A 17,088-nucleotide genomic window follows, 5' to 3' on the forward strand; every position below is an offset into this window, starting at 1 on the left:
AGAAGTTCTTGAAGAATCCTCATGACTGAGAACTGTAGTCAATCCATAGTTAGGAGAAAAGCCACCCTAGATCTAAGTACACATTTTTCTTTGGAGAATCAGACTGACATTTTCTATTTAATATAAAATCAGCAAAGGTATATATTCACTCAAATTATACCCAAGGTGTTATATGGCCAAAAGCTTAAACTTTTGATTTTATGTTATTAAAAATAATTTAAGATACTTTAGTTATAAAATAAATTAGGAGTCCTGAAAACATGACAGAGTATATGTGTAAGTTTAAGCATAAAGTGAACAACTTCATCCTGATATTGTTAATTTTTCTCTTTGCCAAATATTTTAATATTCCATTTCTAAGCCCATAAATTTTTAGTATAATAAAACAACTGTAACTGTAAACATAATTCAAGCTTAGAGACAAGAGATGATTTTTATATATATATATATCTGTTAGGTGGGTATAACAAGGATAAATTGTGCAGTAAGACAGTAAGTACTGGGGCTGTAACATTTGCTGCAGAAGACTCATGTAGGGCAGCTCACAATTCTAGCTCCAGGGGATCCAGCACCCTGTTCTGACCTCCCAGGCCCCATGCACATGTGGCACCACCCCCTTAAAACCACAGTTTTGATTTTCCCCACTGTTGTTCCAGTTGCTATTCTGACATTTAGATCATATATATTCCTATAAATATATGTATATATGTGTATATATATGTGTATATGTGTAGTAATTCTGTTAAATTATGCATGTATGTGTATTTTTAATAAGAGTTGTGTAAGGAACTATGTCATCCCATCCCCACAGTTAATAAGATAGTGGTTCTTTGTGTTCTTTGGTCATTGTATAAATACAGTACAAAATATTTGCCAGGTGTCATAACACACACTTTTGATCCTAGCTCCAGGAGGCAGAGAGGAAGATTTCTTGTGAGTTCTAGTCTAGCCTGGTCTGCTAAGCAAGTGCAGCCAACATGGCTCCATACTGAAACTAAAAAACAAAAACAGCAACTAAACAAAAGCATTTAGTTTCAGTAATATTTACATAAATACTTTTATTTACCATAGCTACATTATTACAACATGCCTAATATAAATCTTTGCTTATTTGGGACAGAAGGTGCCAGGTGGTTTGTTTGTTTGTTTGTTTTTTAACAGCACTTTACAATTGCCTTGAGCATATTTCAGAACTGGACTCACTTCAAGTTCTTCACTGCACATAACTGGAATTTATTATATTGTACAACCTTTTTCATTTTTTTGTGGTTCTGGGTATCAAATCTAAAGGCCTGCCATGGGCCATATGTTTGCAAGCCCATGCCTGCTGTATTGACTAGAATATTCTGGAGCCTTTTTTCTACTTTAAATCTCCTTGCTTTTTTAAAAATAACAGTGATTTGATGAATACATCCTTGTGTCAAGGGGGAAGATCCAGCTTTAGCATGTTTATGGAAATAAATCTTGGAACCCTCGTCACACATTCCTGTTCTGTGCTTTTAGTCAGTAAAAGACTCAGTGTTCATCTCAAATTTCTGCATAAAGCATTCACCCTGGAGGTCTTTTTAGTGAATTAAATTTAAAAGTAATGATGCTTAGAATTTTAGAGCATACACTTGTAAAAAATATTTTTTTTTGTATATTCACAGTTTAAAACAGGTTATCTTCTGACCCAGGGATGGAATTGTAACTTAAACTTTGAAAAACAACTTAGAGAAAACAATTTGGGTTTTATAGAATTTATATTTATTTTGATTAAAAATGACTGAAAAAGTAAGGCGAAGAACGGTCTTAATTTTATAAAAAGATTCATTGGTTTTTATTGTATATGTTTGCCTGCCTGCATGCATGTATACCATGTGTGTGCCTGGTGGTTGTGATCTGCCATGCTGATGCTGAGACCTGAAAAGAACAGCAGGGGCTCTTACCCACTAAGCCATTTCTCCACCATTTCTCCAACCCCAAGAAAGACCCTTGAAATTTGAAAGTGATTATTGCCGGAGCTGTGTGCTCTACTGTGGTGATGTGTGTTTTGCAGTGTTCAGCAAAGTATGCAGTAAGTGGGCACACTGCCTTCCATGCAGGGATGTGGATGTAGAGTAATGGCTAACCGTGGTGTAGATCTTTGTCAATCTGTCAGGAAATCATATGTATTTAGACTACCTATGACTAATAGCTGTTGAAATCTTATAGTTCAGTGTTCATGTTGAAGACTTCACAATTTTGATTCTCAAATGGACTGACCATCATAACTGGTGACTCACAACATTCATGAAGCTGTAACCAATGTGATGTTCTGTGTAATTGTTGGTAAAATTCCTTCACTCAATGGCTTTCCTTTTGAATATTTAAAAGAGTAAATCTTGCAAGCCATTCATACTTGAAGACCATGGAAAAGTTTTGAAATTGATTATCATGTTTTTGTGCAGGAAAATTCATATTAAGGCAAGATGAAATACAGTTAATGGGTAGGAAGGACCAATTTTAATTGCAGAATTGATTTAAAATTTTAAGATTCTACCCCAAACACTCCAAGAATTGAAATTCCTCTGACCCCAAAGAAAATACTGAAACATACCCTCCAGATGCTATCAGAGGTTTGTCTACCAGCTTACCTGACCTGGACTCAGAGCCATGGGTTCTGAAAGAGGGTGATTGTGAATCATCGCCCATCCCCAGTGACATTTGGATGTCAGTGTACACACCCAATGAATGTGTGCCTTGGTTATAATATATAATTCATAAATTTTCTGTTTGTCATATACATAGACTTTGAACGGTTTTAAAAATTGAAATTGTGGCCTTCAAGAGAAACTTGAGTTAATTTACGAAAAGTAAATTATCTTTCTTTTTTAAAGATTTATCTTTTTAAAAATTAATTATTTTTATTTCATATAGTGGTTTTCTTACATGTATATCTGTGTGAGGGTGTGAGTTACAGACAGTTGTGAGCTGCCATGTGGGTGCTGGGCATTGAACAGGTCCTCTGAAATAGCAGCCAGTACTCTTAGTCACTGAGCCAGCTCTACAGATCCAAGATTTTTATCCTTTATTTTTAACATAACTTAAGAATGCTTTGACTTGGTTTTTTCATTTATTACTATTTTTCCTTTCCCTAAGTGACTAGTTTAAATTTGAATATTTCTATTTTTGTAATGTTTTAAGATTTTCCAAACGTTGACATAATGTGATTATTCATAAGGCTCTTAAGGCACATTACAGGCTTCAGCATGTTAGAGTGAATTGTAAATGGGCCAGAGGAAACTACTTTACATTTTTGATTATTGGGCCAGAGGAAACTACTTTACATTTTTGATTGTTGACCGATACACAACTTACTATAAAATGATGTTACTTTAGCTGAATAACTATTTAATACAAGTAAAAGTTGGGAAGCAAGTAAAATTGTGGGCTTATGTGGATGTGAGTAATTTGTCCTGTGATGGGTGCAGGGGTTCTATAGGGTGCTTATTTTTATAGAATGGGGAAAGTGGGCAAAGGATGGGTCAGATCTACCATTTTTTAGAATAAGTGCTGCTTGGATTCTCAGAAGGTAAGCTCTCTAAGGAAAGGTAATCAAAAATACATGGCTGAACTGTGGGAAGAATTTTAAAGGATTATAAACCAGGTTCTGTCCTGGAGACTAGAGGTACAGAGAGGAAGCTGGGATTTCAAAGACTGCATTTGTCCAGGTCAACAAACACTTTTTTTTTTGTAAGTGGGAGGGTGTTCTGTGTCTGGAGGATGCCAGAAGTACAGCTGATGACCCACAGGCCTCTGAGGGCCTCCATGCTCTAAAGTATAGCTAAGTCCAAGGGTAATAGTTCTGATTTAACAAACCTTTCTTTTCTTCTTTTTTTTTTTTTATTAACTTGAGTATTTCTTATATACATTTCGAGTGTTATTCCCTTTCCCGGTTTCCGGGCAAACATCCCCTTCCCCTTCCTTATGGATGTTCCCCTCCCAACCCTCCCCCCATTGCCGCCCTCCCCCCCACAGTCTAGTTCACTGGGGGTTCAGTCTTAGCAGGACCCAGGGCTTCCCCTTCCACTGGTGCTCTTACTAGGATATTCATTGCTACCTATGAGGTCAGAGTCCAGGGTCAGTCCATGTATAGTCTTTAGGTAGTGGCTTAGTCCCTGTAAGCTCTGGTTGCTTGGCATTTAACAAACCTTTCTTAATAAGCAGGGCAAAACCCTTAATCCCAGCCAAACAGGCAGTTCTCTTGTGTGTTCAAGGACAGCCAAGGCTACAGGAAACCTTGTTTTGAAAAAAACAAAAGGAAGGAAAAAAGAAAATAGATCTTTTTATTTCTTTATTCTAGTATTAAAGATACAAGTCAGGGCTTCAAGTATACTAGGCAAGTGCTCTACCAGTGAACTACATTCCACCCCTGACACAGTTAGACACAGTATATTTAAATGCTGTCAGAAAAGCACCACACTCCAAAGTGTGTATTCCAAAGGCTAAGCTCCCTTGGGGAAAAAAAAAATCAGGTCATTTCTGATCTCTTACAGCCTTCCTGGGTAGTTGTGAGGGACTGTATTATTTGTGGATATTGGTTTGTGGTTCTTACCGGTATTAGTAAATTGTAGACTGTTTTGTGGCTGTGAATACAGCCTTCTGACCCTTAGGCCATTTTCATGAATGTCAGGTACAGCCCACACTCTTGACTGAACGAAAGTTTCCACAGATCTGGACTTCTGTCCTACACCTTGGCAGAAAACAGACATGCTGACTCTGGATCTCAGCCATTGCAAAAACAAGAAGTATTTTATTTTTCTCTTAGAGATACAATCAGTTTCCCTTTTTTACGGATGAGATTATATTTTATCCTTCTACCCCTGCTCTGACTACATGAGGACACAAGTTTCATGTTTTTAAATAAAGGAAGGGAAAGGTGCTTTGCGGTTGGTTTCCAATGCTTCCCTTTGATTGCTGCCCACTGTCCATTCTTGGTTTTGTGCTTTCCATTTGAAAGCTTTCTAGGATTGTGGTGAGAGTAGAGTCTTCTGTCTTCTTTGCTAGAACACTGGCTGGTGCTGGTTCTTGGGTATCATCACTATAATAATCACATGTACTTTGTGCTATCTAGAAACTCAAAGTTTCTGACCTAATTTTATTCATTGTTAAGTGAACTTTATATATACATTATGGAGCATAAGCATATGGTTAGGTTATTTTCAAATAATAATCTTTTAAAAATATTTATATGAGGGGAGGTGCATGGGTATGGAGATCAGAAAATAATCTGAGGAAGGAAGTCAATTCGCTACTGTATGGGTCCTGAGGATTGAACTCAAATCATCAGACTTGGAGACAAGTGACTTTAGCTGCCGAGCCTTCCTTTTAGCTCAACACAAAATTTATCATTCCTTACAAATTGAAAGGTTTTAGTCCAAGAGTTTAATTTAACATTATTAATACTTTGGTGTTGGATCGTTTAGCCCCTCCCCTATATACACTATATATATATATATATATATATATATATATATATTTAAAAATATACATATATATATTTAAAAATATATTCAGTATTATTATTTCTTTGTTTATTATGTGTATGGGTTCATTGCCTGCCTGCCTTTATGTGTGTGCATGCCACATGTTTGCAGTGTCTGTAGAGGCCAGAAAAGGTTATTGTAACCCTGGAACTGGTTGGTTTGAGCTAAGTGGGTGCTGGGTGTCAAACTTAGGTTCCCTGGAAGAGGACCTAGGCTAGGGAGATGGCTCAGTGGCTTGCCTCATGATCATTAGAACTTAAATTTGGATCTTCAGCACCATGTAAAGAGTTAGACATGGTGTTGTGTACCTGTAACCCTTGTTTTGGAGAGATGGAAATTGGAGGATCAGTATAATCAGAACCTAACCTCCAGGTTTAATGAGACTGGAAAAAATCAAGAGCAGGGGCTGGAGCAGTGGCTCGACAGTAAAGCACCGGGTACACTTCCAGAGACCCTGAATTCACCCACACAGTGGCTCACAATCAGTTCCATGGGATACGATGCCCTCTTCAGACCTCTATAGGCACTGCCCATATGTAGTGCAAACATATAAAGGCAGGAAAAACACCCATACACATAAAAAAATAAAAGAGGAGCAACTGAAGAATCTTTGAATTCAAGAACTAGTAATAATGAAGTAGAGAACAATTGCTGACCAAGACATGCACAAATACACAAACATATTATACAACATTTTGCATTTTTTTTTTCTTTTTCTTTTTTTCGGAGCTGGGGACTGAACCCAGGGCCTTGCTTTTGCTAGGCAAGCGCTCTACCACTGAGCTAAATCCCCAACCCCAACATTTTGCATTTTATAAAGTATTCACACACAGTTTTCCTAGGGCAATGCCTGGCACACATTGTCAACTAACTGATTATAAATCTACATGGCTAAGAATTCTGAAAGAAAGGGATTACTTTTTTCTAGGCATATGGAGCTCAAAAGTAAAGTGGGATCAGAGAGTGGCATGTGACAGCAAAGCAGAAGTGTTGGTGTGCTCCGTGCTCCGATTTAGGCTAGGCTAGATGTTAGACACTGCCAGAAGGATCTTTAGAGCCAGAGCTTGGGCATGTAGAATCAACTATAGCTGTTTTACATGAGCACAAGGACAGCTTAGCATTAGAGCAGATTTAACATGAAAACAGCACCACAGGAGATGAGGATGGCAGAGGATTTGACGTGTGGGTGCCAGGCACACAGTGGGCACACACATTGAAGCTTAGCCATGGAGAGCTTGCTAACTTTAAACCTAAAAGGTTTTATTTTTCTTGTCTTTCTGAATGCACCAGAAGTAATTTCCATGTCTAGGCCTTGCCTCCTGTGGCTCAGTGAATCAGGGCCATGTGTCAGATAAACTAAAGGCCACCCCAAATTTAGGGAGTCTGTATCAATCTTTTTATTCAAGGATTTATTTATCCTTGTGTTTTTCTCAAGTCCAGCCAGAACAACTGCTTAGTCTTCTATTAGAATTTGCCTACAAATTTGGTCATTGAGTATACAAACCTCATGTTGAACACTTAACACCTTTATAGGACATTTACCCTTAAAAATAAATAAAAATAATGCTTTTTTAAAGTTTTTTTAATATTATATATGAGACACTACATTGTTTCTTCAGGTTTCAACCTGAAGAGACATGAACTAAATTTGCCAGAGGAACCAGAACAAGAAAAACTTGTTTTTGCTTAATGAAGAGACAGAACAGACAGAAAGAAAAATACACTGATTGGTCCAATAATAATTCAGATTATGAATTACTGACCAAGGTTTAAACAAGATTTTGATTTGTAACTCAGACAACACCTTATATGAGAAAGCATCATGGAAGAGACTGAACAGGCACACATATATCATAAAAATTACATCAGAATGTGCTAAAGTCAGTCAATGATGGCTTGTATTACTATGAACAGCATCTGTGCATGGAAGGTGAAAAGCCATAAAGGTAGTTAATGATTTCTGGCCAGCATCTTTCAGCTGAGAGATAGTTCACACTGATTGCATGTTATTGCTTGTTTTCTTAAATTTAGGGGTTTATTTCATAAAGTTTTGAGTATAAATAATATACCCAATTTGAAAATTCTTGTGCACAATAGTCACAACCTCTAAGGAGTAATTTTAAGGGATGATATCAAAAGTATTAAGTGCTGACCAAAACTTGTGGGGAAAATGCAGTTTCTTATGAAGGAATGAAAAAAGTTAATATAGACAGGTCTTCTTGATTTCACCACAGACTCTACCCTCTATCTTATTAAGCCAAGGTAGAAGAGCGAACCAGAATAGCTGTCTGATCTCCAAATCTCTTTAAATTAGGAATGTTAAGGGGTCTTTTTCTTTTTGGAGAGGCTGCAAAAAAAGTTAAATGTCTGAGTAATAGTGAGGGGATGTTACCTCAAACAGTATGGATTTAGAAATAAAACAGTTGTAGAAAGAAAAGCTGCCAGCTAGTGGTTGAACAGAGGCCTATAATGGGCTTGGTGTGAACAAGAGGCATGACGTTGGAAGTTCCATTACTGTTTTTAATCACTGCCTTTTAAGAGAATATGCCCCTGATAGATCATGTCAAATGAGTTAAAGCCTGAACAGTTTTCTGCCTATCCTGCTGCTGTGGGAAATAACTATGGTGTTTTTGTCTGTTTAATTTTATGTGCATTGGTGTGAGGGTGTCAGATCTTGGAACTGGAGTTACAGACAATTGTGAGCTGCCATATGGGTTCTGGGAATTGAACCTGGATCCTCTGGAAGAACAATGACTGCTCTTAACTGTTGGGCCATTTTCTCCAGCCCAAGAAGTATGTTTTAATGAAGTTTAGTCATATTCATTGAGAGAGAGGGTGGGAGGATGTGTACTCATGTCAAAATGGAAGTGTGGAGATCAGAGGATAACTTGAAGGAGTTGATTCTCCTTCCATGTAGGTCCTGAGGATTGAACTCAATTCCTCAGGCTAGTCAGTGAGCACCATTACTTGCTAACCTGTCTTGCCCACCCTGTTAACATTTCTGATGCTTGGTTTGAGAGTTGATGTCGATCTCAATGCTCTGTACCCCATTATTTAATAGGGTTATTTGGTTCTCTGGAGTCTAACTTCTTGAGTTCTTTGTATATTTTACATCTTTGTACATCTAGCAGATGTAGGATTGGTAAAGATCTTTTCCCAATCTGTTGGTTGCCGTTTTGTCCTAATGACAGTGTCCTTTTCCTTTCAGAAGCTTTGCAATTTTATGAGGTCCCATTTGTCAGTTCTTGATCTTAGAGCATAAGCCATTGGTGTTCTACACATAAAACCAGATACACTCAAACTAATAGAAAAAATGGGGAAGATCCTCGAACATGTGGGCACTGGGGAAAATTTCTTGAACTTTGTTCTTAAACCTTACTAAAAACTATAGTTACCAAGATAATAGGACTAGCATAAGGATAGACATAAGGAACTTGGAATATTATTGAGAGTTGAAATAAAATAAGCTTGTGTGTCAGAGATTATTAACCAGGTTAAATACTTAATGCATTTAAGGCATTTAATGAAGGAAGAATATTAGTTTGAACAAGTAGTGATGGTTCATTTGAACATCTGCATGCAAAATAATGAATTTGTTTGAGATTTCCCTACATTACATTAAAATAACAAAACCAGGCTGTGCCTGTGACACATGCTTGGAAATCACAGCATTTGGTTCATAGGTACAGGTAGTGATCCTCACCTACAGAGCAAGTTTGAGGCCAGCTTAAGCAAATGAGACCCTAATCTCAAGACAAGAAAGCAAAACAAAAAGATTACTAGGAATTAAATGTCTAAATATAAAGGCAAAATGCATGAACTTCTTTTGTTGTTTTTCTGTTGGTATTGTTTTTGTGCTGAGGATGAACCCTGTGCTCTTCCTAACTGAGCTACCTCTAGCCTGTCCTGATCTTCACAAAGGGGAGAAGAATACAGTGAAGAAAAATTGTTGGAACTGGAGAGTCTACATGCAAACTTACATTCTTGATGGAAATTAGCTAAGTGGATTATAAATATAAAATAAGAACAGTAAAACTCAATCTAAATGGCCTTAGGATTGCCATGATTTTTGGCAACGTTTTATCTATGGAAAAAGAATCTGTGGACTGAACTTTATTAAATTTAAAAACAGCTGCTCTTTGAAAGCCACTGACGAGATAGGAAAAACAAGCTGACTAGGAGGAAATATTTGTCAAAAATGTCTAACAAAGCAGCACTTCTATCAAAAAAAATATACAAAGACCATTTAAAATAGAAAATCAAACTGGTTTAAAGATGGTCAAATGCCGGGCACCGCTCCAGTCTCCTGAAATCCCAGCACTTGGAAGAAGCAAGAGGATCAAGAGCTTAAGGCCAGCCTCTACTACATCACAGTTATGGCACCAGCCTGGGACTGTATGAGACTAACATGAAACAAAAATGTCCTAAGATCTAGACTGACTACATAGGTGGCAAGTGGAAGTAGAAAAAGATGGTGTAGATAGAATCTTACTGGGGAGTTCCAGTCAGAACAGCAAGGTGCTGTAATACTGCCATTTAAGATGACCAAGCACCAAGCTAATGAACATACCAAATGCAGACTGGAAGAGGGGCAGCTTGTCATGGGACATGCAAAGTAGCACAGTCGCTTTTGAAGGCTGTTTCAACAATTTCTTTTTTTCTTTCTTTCTTTTTTTTTTTTTTTTTAGATTTTTATATAAGTACACTGTCTCTGTCTTCAGACACACCAGAAGAGGGCATCAGATCTCATTACAGATTGTTGTGAGCCACCATGTCGTTGTTGGGATTTGAACTCAGGATCTCTGGAAGAGCAGTCAGTGCTCTTGTCCACTGAGCCATCTCTCCAGCCCCTCAACAGTTTCTTACAAATTGAAATATTAAAAAAAACAAATCAAGTAAATTTACCACAAGTTGGAATTTATAGCCATACAATGACCTGTATATGGGTGTTTACAGCACTTTTAATTAACCATAATTTCCTAAACTTGGATGTAACCAAGGTAACTCTTAGGAGGTCAGTAGATAAACCATGGTACATCCAGACAATGAACTCTTATTTATTACTATATGTAATCAAGTTGGGGAAATAAGGAGTTAAGTCTGAAGTTTGTGTTTTTGAGTAAAATCAATCTGAAAAGGCTGAATGATGTATGAACTCCAGCTGTAGCATTCTAGAGAATCAACTGGAGACAATAAGAACCATTTGCTAGAGATGCAGAAGAGGATGAGAACACTGGAGAAGTTTTCTAGGACAGTGTTGCCAGTGTCATCAATGGTTTCATGATAAAGTCTGTCAAAACACATAGTTGCTCCATTTTGAATGGACTGTGGACTTTGTTACTTTTAAGTAGTGTATCATTCTGGTACTGCTCAGTGATAGTGGGGAGGATGTGTTGCAATAACTCTGCTTCTGCCAAGTGCTTTGTTTATAAAACTATACTAGATACAAAGACTTATTAACGCTTGAGGTTAAGTGTGTGTGTGTGTGTGTGTGTGTGTGTGTGTGTATGTATGTACACTTGTATTTAAAATATATAAATAGAAGTCAGTCTAACAACACACCTTAAACTGGGGTAAATTTAAACAAAGATTTTTCTAAAGATGTATTTATACAGCAGGAAAGTGAAAACCTAAATCAACAGCCAGATAACTTCTCATAACAATGGCATGGCTATTGTTTACAAAAGGCAGATACTGGTCATTGGAGGATGGGGAGGAATCAAAGTCTCCTGTCCCCACCAACTCCCCCCAACCCCAGATATAAAATAGATCATCTACACTGGCAGATAGCTTAGTTATCACATAACCCTGCAATTCCATTGTTGCATGTGTGAACCAATACAAGTGAAAACATGTCCACACAAATTGTTGTTTTTTTTTTTTTTTTGGTTCTTTTTTTTCGGAGCTGGGGACCGAACCCAGGGCCTTGCGCTTCCTAGGTAAGCACTCTACCGCTGAGCTAAATCCCCAACAAATTGTTTTTTAACAAAATCTTAATTGTTCAATTTTACCAATGAAGACTTAGGAGCCAGATGCTGGGTGTAAGCCTGCTAGCTCATAGAGACAGAGAAAGCATCCAGCTGAGCTTCCTCTTCAGCTGATCCCCCACTAGGAATGGCTCTCTTACACTGTCTCAAAAAAAAAAAAAAAAATCCTTCAAACTAAATGTCCCTCTTTTCTATATCCTGTGGGTCTCCCTCTTACTCTTTTTTTTTTTTTTTAAAATAATCCCATATTTGCTTCCTGTCAACTGGAGGCTTGCTTGCTCCTCCTCTTGACTTTATTTAATCCTGTTTACAATATTCAAGGAGAAAGCTCTTGGATTAAAGGTGTGTGCTAAGACTGAGCCACAATCTGTTGGTTGCCCTTTTGTCCTAACCACAGTGTCCTTTGCCTTATAGAAGCTTTGCAGTTTTATGAGATCCCATTTGTCGATTCTTGATCTTAGAGCATAGGCCATTGGTGTTTTGTTCAGGAAATTTTCTCCAGTGCCCATGTGTTCGAGATGCTTCCCCACATTTTCTTCTATTAGTTTGAGTGTATCTGGTTTGATGTGGAGGTCCTTGATCCACTTGGACTTAAGCTTTGTACAGGGTGATAAGCATGGGTCGATCTGCATTCTTCTACATGTTGACTTCCAGTTGAACCAGCACCATTTGCTGAAAATGCTATCTTTTTTCCATTGGATAGTTTTGACTCCTTTGTCAAAAATCAAGTGACCATAGGTGTGTGGGTTCATTTTCTGGGTCTTCAATTCTATTCCACTAGTCTATCTGTCTGTCTCTGTACCAATACCATGCAGTTTTTAATCACTATTGCTCTGTAATACTACTTGAGTTCAGGGATAGTGATCCCCCCAGAATTCCTTTTATTGTTGAGGATAGTTTTAGCTATCCTGGGTTTTTTGTTATTCCAGATGAATTTGCAAATTGTCTGTCTAACTCTCTGAAGAATTGGATTGGTATTTTGATGGGGATTGCATTGAATCTGTAGATTCAATTGCTTTTGGTAAAATGGCCATTATTACTATATAATCCTGCCAATCCATGAACATGGGAGATCTTTCCATCTTCTGAGGTCTATAATTTCTTTCTTCAGAGGCTTGAAGTTCTTATCATACAGATCTTTCACTTGCTTGTTTAAAGTCACACCGAGGTATTTTATATTATTTGGGACTATTATGAAGGGTATCATTTCCCTAATTTCTTTCTCGGCTTGTTTCTCTTTTGTGTAGAGGAAGGCTACTGATTTATTTGAGTTAATTTTATACCCATCCACTTTGCTGAAGGTGTTTATCAGGTTTAGTAGTTCTCTGGTGGAACTTTTGGGATCACTTAAATATACTATCATATCATCTGCGAATAGTGATATTTTGACTTCTTCTTTTCCAATCTGTATCCCCTTGATCTCCTTTTGTTATCTGGTTGCTCTGGCTAGAACTTCAAGAACTGTATGGAATAAGTAGGGAGAGGCAGCCTTGTCTAGTCCCTGATTTTAGTGGGATTGCTTCAAGTTTCTCTCCGTTTAGTTTAATGTTAGCTACTGGTTTGCTGTATATGGCTTTTCACTCTGAGGTAGTGTCTGTCTTTGTCTCTGAGGTGTGTTTCCTGTAGGCAGCAGAATGCAGGGTCCTCACTGTGTATCCAGTTTGTTAATCTATGTCTTTTTTTTTTTTTTTTGGAGAGTTGAGACCATTGATATTGAGAGAGATTAAGGAATAGTGATTATTTCTTCCTGTTATATTCATATTTGGATGTGAGGCTATGTTTGTGTGCTTTTCTTCTCCTTGTTTTGTTGCCAAGACGTTTAGTTTCTTGCTTTTTCTAGGGTGTAGCTTGCCTCCTTATGTTGGGCTTTACCCTTTATTATCCTTTATAGGGCTGGATTTGTAGAAAGATGTTGTGTAAATTTGGTTTTGTCATGGAATATCTTGGTTTCTCCATCTATGTTAATTGAGAGTTTTGCAGGATACAGTAATCTGGGCTGGCATTTGTGTTCTCTTAGGGTCTGTATGACATCTGTCCAGGATCTTCTGGCTTTCATAGTCTCTGGTGAGAAGTCTGGTGTGATTCTGAAAGGTCTGCCTTTATATGTTACTTGACCTTTTTCCCTTACTGCTTTTAATATTCTTTGTTTTGTGCATTTGGTGTTTTGACTATTATGTGACGGGAGGAGTTTCTCTTCTAGTCCAATCTATTCGGAGTTCTGTAGGCTTCGTGTATGTTTATGGGCATCTCTTTCTTTAGGTTAGGGAAGTTTTCTTCTATGATTTTGTTGAAGATATTTACTGGTCCTTTGAGCTGGGAGTCTTCATTCTCTTCTATACCTATTATCCTTAGGTTTGATCTTCTCATTGAGTCCTGGATTTCCTGTATGTTTTGAACCAGTAGCATTTTCCGTTTTACATTATCTTTGACTGTTTTGTTGATGATTTCTATGGAATCTTCTGCTCCTGAGATTCTGTCTTCTATCTCTTGTATTCTGTTGGTGATGCTTGTATCTGCGGCTCCTTGTCTCTTCCTTTGGTTTTCTATATCCAGGGTTGTTTCCCTTTTTGTTTTCTTTATTGCTTCTATTTCCATTTTTTAATTCCTTCACCTGTTTGTTTTCCTGGAATTCTTTCAGGGATTTTTGTGATTCCTCTCTGTAGGCTTCTACTTGTTTATGTTTTCCTGCGTTTCTCTAAGGGAGTTCATGTCTTTCTTGAAGTCCTCCAGCATCATGATCAAATGTGATTTTAAATCTAGATCTTGCTTTTCTGGTGTGTTTGGATATTCAGTGTTTGCTTTGGTCGGAGAACTGGGCTCCGATGATTCCATGTAGTCTTGGTTTCTGTTGCTTGGGTTCCTGTGCTTGCCTCTCGCCATCAGGTTATGTCTGGTGTTACCTTGTTCTGCTATTTCTGACAGTGGCTAGACTGTCCTATAGGCCTGTGTGTCAGGAGTGCTGTAGACCTGTTTTCCTGTTTTCTTTCAGCCAGTTATGGGAGCAGAGTGTTCTGCTTTCTGGCGTGTAGTCTTTCCTGTCTACTGGTCTTTAGCTGTTCCTGTGGGCCTGCGTCCTGAATCTACCAGGCAGGTCACTTGGAGCAGAAAAGTTGGTCCTACCTGTGGTCCCGCAGCACAAGTTGCTCGTGGGGGATTGCTGTTGAGCTCTCCGTGAGGGCGGCAACCTGGAGGGCCTGGGCCACCTTTTCCCGGGGGCCCCCATGCACTGGAGTCCCAGATGATGTTCGGTGTTTTCCTCTGGAGTCAGAAATGTGGGCAGAGTGTAGCTCTTCTGGCTTCCCAGGCGTGTCTGCCCCTCTGAAGGTTTAGCTCTCCCTCCCACGGGATTTGGGTGCAGAGAACTGTTGATCTGGTCCCTTCAGGTCTGGGCGGTGTCTGGAGCGCCTAATGAGAACCTTCTAAACTTAATGGTGGCAGAGCTAAATATGTAAAGATTATTATATGTATTTATGTATTTGAATTTTATGAATTATGCACTTTAAAGGTTATTATATGAAACAACAGGAAAGTGTTGCAGTGGTATATGCTTATAGTTCCAGTCTTCTTGTAAAACTGAAACAGGAAGATTGTATGAGCCCAGGAGTTTGAGGCCAACCTTGGTAACACACAAAGATCTTGTCTCAACAAGAGCACCAACAAATGACACAGTTAGGTTGATAACATTTAACATCTGATAACTGATTTAACATATCAGTACCATTAAAGCATTCTAGGCTCTCCAGTCCTTGTCAAAAATTTGGCAGCTTTTTTTTTTTTCAAAAAATATAATTACCTTGGTGTGACTTTAGCCAAGCAAGTGTAAGATCTGTATGACAAGAACTTCAAGTCTCTAAAGAAAGAAATTGAAGCTCAGAAGATGGAAAGATCTCCCATGCCCATGGTCCAGCAGCATTAACATAGTAAAAATGGCCATCCTACCAGAAGCATTCTACAGATTCAATGTAATCCCCATCAAAATTCCAACTCAATTCATCACAGAGCTAGAAAGAGCAATTCTCATTCATCTGGAATAACTCAAAACCTAAGATAGTAAAAACATTTTTCTTAAATATTTATTATATATAAGTACACTGTAGCTGTCTTCAGATACACCAGAAGAGGGTATCCCCATTACAGACAGTTGTGAGCCACATGTTTCTGGGATTTGAACTCAGGACCTCTGGAAGAGCGGTCAGTGCTCTTGACCACTGAGCCATATTTCCAGCCCATTAAAACAATTCTCAACAATAGAAACTTCTAGAGGACTCACCATCCTTGACCTAAAGCTGTGCTACAGAGCAATAGTGATAACACACACACACACGGTATTGGTACAGAGACTGATGAGAACCTTGGCTTAGTGGTGGGGAAGTAATGTTTAGAAACCTGGTGGATAGATCAATGGAATAGTTTTAACGACCCAGAATTAAACTCCTACACCTATGGTTACCTGATCTTTGACAGAGAAGCCAAAAACATCCAGTGGAAAAAGAATTTTCAAAAAATGGTGCTGGTCTAACTGGGAGTCATGCAGAAGAATGCAAATCGATCCAATTTTATCTCCTTGTACAAAGCTCAAGTACAAATTACAAGTGGATCAAAGACCTCCACCTAAAACCAGATATGCTGAATCTAGTAGAGAAAGTGCCTCAAACTCATTGGCACAAGGGGGAATTTCCTAAACACAACATCAATGACTCAGGCTCTAACAACAGTTGACAAATGGGACCTCATAAAATTGCAAGCTTCTGTAATGCAAAGGACACTGTCAGTAGGACAAATCAGCAACCTACAGATTTACCAACCCTACATCTGATAGAGTGCTAATATCCAATATATAAAAACTCCAGAAGTCAGAGCAAATAACCCTATTTATTTTAGTACAGAGCTAAACAAGGAATTTTCAACTGACGAATCTTAAATGGCTGAGAAGTACCTAAAGAATTGTTCAACATTCTTAGTCATCAGAGAAATTCAAGTCAAAACAATCCTGTGATTCAACCTCACATCAGTCAGAAAGGCTAAGATCAAAAACACAGGTGACAGCAGTATTGCTGAGGATATGGAAAAGGAGGAACACTCCTCCATTGCTGATGGGACAGCAAGCTGGTAAAACTACTTTGGAAATCTGGTGGTTTCCCAGCCTGAAGACCCAGCCATAACCACTCTAAAGATGCTCCAACATATAACAAGGACGCATGCTCTACTATGTTCATAGCAGCCTTATTTATAAAAGCCAGAAGCTGGATACAACCCAGATGTCCCTCAACAGAAGAATAGATAGAGAAAATGTAGTACATTTACACAATGGAGTACTTACTCATCTATTACAAAAGACTTTGTGAATTTGCAGGAAAATTGGATGTTCCCAGAAAATGTCCTGGGTGAGGTAACCCAGACCCAAAAGGATACACATGGTATGAACTCACTGATAACTAGGTATTTGTCCCAAAGGTCAGAATACCCATGATACAACTCACAGTCCATATGAAACTTAAGAAGGAAGACCAAAGTGTGAATGCTTCAATCCCACTTAGAAGGGGGAATAAAATAATCACAAGCCAGGAGGAATTTGAGAGGGAGAGAGAAGGGGA

This window comes from Rattus norvegicus, chromosome 2, assembly GCF_021556685.1.
Source record: "Rattus norvegicus strain SHRSP/BbbUtx chromosome 2, alternate assembly SHRSP_T2T, whole genome shotgun sequence".
Taxonomy (NCBI): Eukaryota; Metazoa; Chordata; class Mammalia; order Rodentia; family Muridae; genus Rattus; species Rattus norvegicus.